Source organism: Phacochoerus africanus, chromosome 12, assembly GCF_016906955.1.
Source record: "Phacochoerus africanus isolate WHEZ1 chromosome 12, ROS_Pafr_v1, whole genome shotgun sequence".
NCBI lineage: Eukaryota > Metazoa > Chordata > Mammalia > Artiodactyla > Suidae > Phacochoerus > Phacochoerus africanus.
Window position 1 is genome coordinate 24,827,566 of NC_062555.1, and position 6,000 is coordinate 24,833,565.

The 6,000-nt window shown below is 39.0% G+C and overlaps 1 long non-coding RNA gene across 2 annotated transcripts in view; it reads left to right on the top strand.

Annotated features, from left to right (window-relative positions):
* LOC125113062 (uncharacterized) overlaps positions 1-1,903 on the top strand; it is a 37,703-nt gene extending 35,800 nt beyond the window's left edge. Inside the window, exon 7 of one of the 2 annotated variants that reach the window (XR_007131321.1) lies at positions 1,883-1,903. This is a non-coding gene — a long non-coding RNA (uncharacterized LOC125113062). The remainder of the gene's footprint in view (positions 1-1,882) is intronic. The other variant, XR_007131322.1, reaches the window with a different exon arrangement.
* The last annotated feature ends 4,097 nt before the right edge of the window (positions 1,904-6,000 follow it).

Consider the following 6,000-nt stretch of genomic DNA (forward strand, 5'->3'; position numbering starts at 1 on the left):
CTACGCCAGAGCCACAGCAACACGGGATCCAAGCCGCGTCTGCAACCTACACCACAGCTCACGGCAACACCGAATCGTTAACCCACTGAGCAAGGGCAGGGACCGAACCCACAACCTCATGGTTCCTAGTCGGATTCATTAACCACTGCACCACGACGGGAACTCCCACTTCTCAAAATTTTTAATGGAATTCTCCTATGAAGCCATCTGGTCCTGGACTTTTCTTTTTTGTTGGAAGAATTTAGTCACAATTTCAATTTCAGTACTTGTGATTTGTCCATTGATCTTTTCTATTTCATCTTGGTTTAGTCTTAGGACGATTGTACTTTTCTAAGAATATGTCCATTTCTTCTAGTTTGTCTGTTTTATTGGCATATAGTTGCTTGTAGTAGTCTTTTTTATTATTTCTCAATGAATTTTATTACATTTATAGTTGTATAACTGTCATTACAACCAAATTTAATAGCATTTCCATCCCAAACACTCAGTGCATCTCCCCACCCCCTAACCTGTCTCATTTGGAAATCGTAAGTTTTTCAAAGCCTGTGAGTCAGGATCTGTTCTGCAAAGAAGTTCATTGTGTCTTTTTTTTTTAGATTCCACATGTATGTGATTGCATTTGATGTTGCCATCTCGTTGTCTGACTGACTTCACGTAGTATGATAATTTCTAGGTCATCCGTGTTGCTGCAAATGCTGTTATTTCTTTCCTTTTAATGGCTGAGAAATATTCCGTTGTGTATATGTACTACATCTTCTTGATCCACTCCTCTGTTGATGGACATTTAGTTTGTTTCTATACTCTATTGTATAGAGTGCTGCAATGAACACTGGAGTACATGTGTCTTTTTGAGTCATAGTTCTCTCTGGGTAAATGCCCAGGAGTGGGACTGTTGGATCAAATGGTAATTCTATTTTTAACCTTTTGAGGAATCTCCTTACTGTTTCCATAGTGGTTGCACCAATTTACATCCCCACTAACAGCGTAATAGGGTTCCATTTCTCCAAACCCTCTCCAGCACTTACTGGTTGTAGACTTTTTGATGATGGCCATTCTGGCCAGTGTAAGGTGGTACCTCATAGTAGTTCTGATTTGCAAGTCTTTAATAATTAGTGATCTTGAACATCTTTTCATGTGTTTTTTGGCCATCCGTGCGTCTTCTTTGGAGAACTGTCTGTTTAGATCTTCTGCCCATTTTTTGATGGGGTTGTTTTATTTCTAATCTATAGCATTGTGGTCAGAAAAGATGCTTGATATAATTTCAATTTATTGAAATTTACTTAAGCTAGGTTTGTGGCCCAGCATGTGATCTTTCCCAGAGAATGTTCCATATGCACTTGAAAATAATGTATATTCTGCTGCTTTTGGATAGAATGTTTGTTCTATAAATATCACTTATGATCTCTCGTCTAATGTATCATTTAAGGGCTGTTTTCTTACTGATTTTCTGTCTGGATGATCTGTCCACTGATGTAAGCAGGAGGTTTAAAATCTCCCATTATTACTGGGTTGCTGTCAATTGCTCCTTTGTTAAATGCATATATATTTACACTTGTCATATCTTCTTGGATTGATCCCTTGATTGCTATGATTCTTTGTCTCTTGGAATAGTCTTCAAAGTCTATTTTGTCTGATAGGAGTTGCTATTCAAGATTTTTTTTGTTTCCATTTTCATGAAGTACCTTTTTCTGTCCCCCCACTTTTGGTCTTATCCCTAGCTCTGAAATAGCTCGTTTGTAGACAGCATATATACTGGTCTTGTTTTTGTATCTATTCAACCAGTCTGTGTCTTTTGGTTAGAGCATTTAATCTACCTACATTCAAGATAATTATCAGTATGTATGTTTTAATTTGTTTTTGTTTTTTGGCTCTCCCCTGGTAGCATACGGAAGTTCCCTGGCCAGGAATCAAACCTGTGCCATGGCAGCAACCCAAGCAACAGCAGTGACAACACCGGATCCATAACCAGGGACTCATATGTATGTTTTTATTGTGGTTTTGTTAACTGCTTTGGATTTGTTGTTGTAGTACTTTTTTCTTCCCTTCATTTTTTGTCCTCTTTTGTGATTTGATGACTATCATGTTATGTTTGGATTGCTTTTTCTTTTTGTGTGTGTATCTTAGAAGTTTTGGTTTGCAGTTCCCATGAGGTTTTGATATAGCAGTCTATATATACAAAAGATTGATTTTAGTTGCTGTTCTCTTAATTTCAAATACATTTCCAATATCCTGCATTTGTACTCTCCTTTTCTCATGATTGCTGGCTTTGATATCGTATTTGTGTATGGACAATTACCTACCTTCACTGCATGTTTGCTTTTACCAGTGAGCTTTCCCATTCATAAATTTCTTGTTTCTAGTTATGGCCTTTTTTTTTTTTTTTTTTCTCCTGCCTAGAGAGGTTCTCTTAGCATTTGTTGTAAATCTGATTTGGCAGTGCTGAATTCTGTCAGCTTTTGCTTGTCTGTAAAGCTTTTGATTTCTCCATTGAGTCTGAATGAGAGCCTGGCTGGGTAAAGTGCTTTTGGTTATTTTTTTCCCTTTCATTGCTTTAAATATATCATTCCACTCCCTTCTGGCCTTCAGAGTTTCTGCTGAAAAATCAGCTGATAATCTTATGAGGATTCCCTTGTATGTTATTTGTTGCTTTTCCCTTGAAGATTTTGATGTTTTGTTTTTAATTCTTGTCAACTTGACTAATATGTGTCTCAGCTTGTTCCTCCCTGAGTTTATCTCCTATGTGATGCTCTGAGCCTCTTGGACTTGAGTGTTTACTTTCCCATGTTAGGGAAGTTTTAAGCTATTACCTCCTCTTCAGATATTTTCTCAGGCCCTTTCTCTCTTCCTCTTCTTCTGGGACTCCTTTAATATGAACATTGGTGCATTTCATGTTGTCCCAGAGGTCTCTTAGATTGTCTTCATTTCTTTTCATTCTTTTTTCTTTATTCTGTTCTGTGGCAGTGATTTCCACCAACATGTCTTCCAGCTCCCTTCTTTATTCTTATGCCTCATTTATTCTGCTATTTATTCCTTCTAGTGTAATTTCTTATTTCGGTTATTGTATTGTTCATCTCTGTTCTCTCAAAGTCTTCTAGCTCTTATGGAAGCACCCAAAGCATTAGGTTTTAATGACCCCAAGTTTGAATGAGACAATTCCAAAAAGTTAAAAAATCAAATCATGCATAAAAGCCCACTATACTTAATAATACTACAGAAGATTAAGATATTTGTTCTTTAAAGAATATTCCAATGTGCTGCCTTAGTGTAATAACTGAACCTAAGCCTTTCCTTATAATGGCCCTCCTCTGTGAAAACAAAAACACAAGGTGTCAACTTTTCTAAATACTGAAATTAAATTCTATAAGATATGAAAAAAAAAAAGTCTTCTAGTTCTTTGTTAAACATTTCTTGTATTTTCTCAGTCTGTGCCTCCATTCTTTTTCCTAGCTCTTGGATCTTCTTTACTATCTGTACTCTTAATTGCAGATATATTGCAGATATATTACCTATCTTCATTTAGTTATTCTTCTGGTATTTTATCTTGTTCCTGAGCTTGAAGCATTATTTCTCTGTTGTCTCATTTTGTCTAACTTTCTGTTTGTGGTCTCCATTCTGCAGGCTGCAGGATTGTAGTTCCTCTTGCTGCTTTTGTCTGCTCTTCCCCCCCCCCACCCCCACCCCGGTGGGTGAAGTTGGTCCAGGGGCTTGTGAAATCTTCCTAATGGGACAAACTGGTACCTTCCCACTGTTAGGTGAACCTGGATCTTGTCCCTCTGATCCACAGGGCTGAATCAAGAAGTATATTTAGAAGCAGCTCTGGGCTCAGGAAGTCTTTAGGCTGCCCATCTGCTGATTGGTGCAGCAGTGTTTTCACCCTTTCATTTGGCTGAAGCATCCCAGCCCTGGACCTGCAGGTGGTTGGGTGTGGCCAGGCTTCAGTGCCAAGATGACAATCTCCAGGAGAGACCACACTGGAAAATGTTCCCTGGGGCCTCTGACACCAGTGTCTTTGTCCCCACAGTGAGCCACAGTATCCCAGGAGACTCCAACACCTGCAAGTAGTTCTGGCCCAGGCTCCTATAGAGTCACTGCTTTGCTTTGTATCCCAGTGCACCTGAAAGCCTGTGTGCACCCTCTAGGAATGGAGTCTCCCTTTCTTCCAGTCGTATGGAGCTCCTACACTCAAGACCCACTGGTCTTTAAAGCCAAATGCCCTGGGAGTTTCTGTTCCTGATGCCAGACCCCCAGGCTGTGGAGCCTGATGGGGGGTTGAGAATGCTTACTCCTATGGGAGAACCTCTTACAATATAATTATTTTCCAGTGTGTGGGTCACCTGCTTGGTAGATATAGGATGTGATTTTATTGTGAAAACACCCCCTTATACCATCTCACTGTGGCTTATTCTTTGGCTTTGGATATAGAATATCTTTTTTGGTAGGTCCAGTCTTTGCCTGATGGCTGTTCAAGGGTTGTGCTTTTGGTGTTTTCATGAGAGGAGGTGAGCTCAAGGCCTTCTTCGCCATCTTATCTCATAATCCCTCTCCTATAGTAACTTTAATGTTATGAATTATATTTATTTGGTTTTATAACAATAAAGCAAACTTGGATTTCTGGGGTATTTTGTATATCACAAAGTGAAGGAGAGCAGGATCAAGATGGCGGTGGAGTAAGAAATGGTGCACACCTTCTCCCACAAACACATAAAAAAAAATTGTATGTAGAACTGTTTGAATGGAACATCTACTGAACATTGTCAGAAAAACCTCCACATAACTGGGTAGAACAAATGGAAGAAAAAGAGAAAAAAAGAGGTATCAGGATGGGAGCAGCACTCTTGAGAGGGAGCTATGAAAGAGGAAAGGAATCCGCACCCTGGCAGGCCATCTAACTGACAGATCAGCCAAGACACAGAGGGAACCCCAAAGCCCTGGAGAAGAGCACAGCAGCCAGACTGAGATAGGCAAAGCAGAGACAGTGTGCTCAAAAAACCATCGGTACCACCCCCGCCCCAGACACCACAGCCTGAGATGCTTGGGTGGGGGCTGGGTGTGAGATTGTACTCTGGAGAATAAGAGAAATATAAGCACACAATGAAGAAATTCAGGAACCATTCCCAGTTAAAAGAACAGGAGAATTCCCCTGAAGGAGCAAACAGTGAAAGAGACCTCACAGTCTAACACCAAGTTCAAAAAGGAGATAGTGAAAATACTGAAGGAATTAAGAGCACTTTATGAAGGACTTAAGAACAGATATGAAATAATGCATATTATAAGGGCACTATAAAATATAAAGAGGAGCCAAGAAAAATTAGAAAATTCATTTACAGAGACTCAAGCTGAGTTAAAGACACAGAAGAGCAGGATGAATAATGAAGAGGAACAAATTAGTGACTTAGAATAATGGAAATCACTCAATCAGGAGAGCAGACAGAAAACCAAATAAAAAAACATGGAAGCAGTATAAGAAAATATAAAGTGGGCCAATCTATGGAAAATAGGGATACCAGAAGAAAAAGAACAAGGGGATTGGATATATATTTGAGGAAATCATGGCTGAAAACTTTCCAAATTTAAAGGAAACAGACATCAAGATACGGGAAGTACAGAAGGCCCCAAACAAGCTGAACCCGAACAAACTTGCCTAAGACATGTTATAATAAACATGGCAAAAGTTAAAGGTAAGGAGAGGATTCTAAAGGCAGCAAGAGAAAAACAGAGTTAATTATAAGAGAACCCCCATAATGCTATCAACTGATTTTCGTATTGAAACACTTCAGGCCAGAAGGAGTGGCAAGATGTATTCAAAGTTCTGAAAGGGAAAAATTTACAGCCTAGAATACTCTACCCAGCAAGAATAGCATTTAAAATAGAAGGAAAAATAATTTTTCCAACAAAAAAAAGCTAAAAGAATACAGCAATACTAAACCCATTTTAAAAGAAATACTGAAAGTTCTAAATAGGAAAGAAAAAGATATAGGATGGCAGAAGTCACAATCAGAA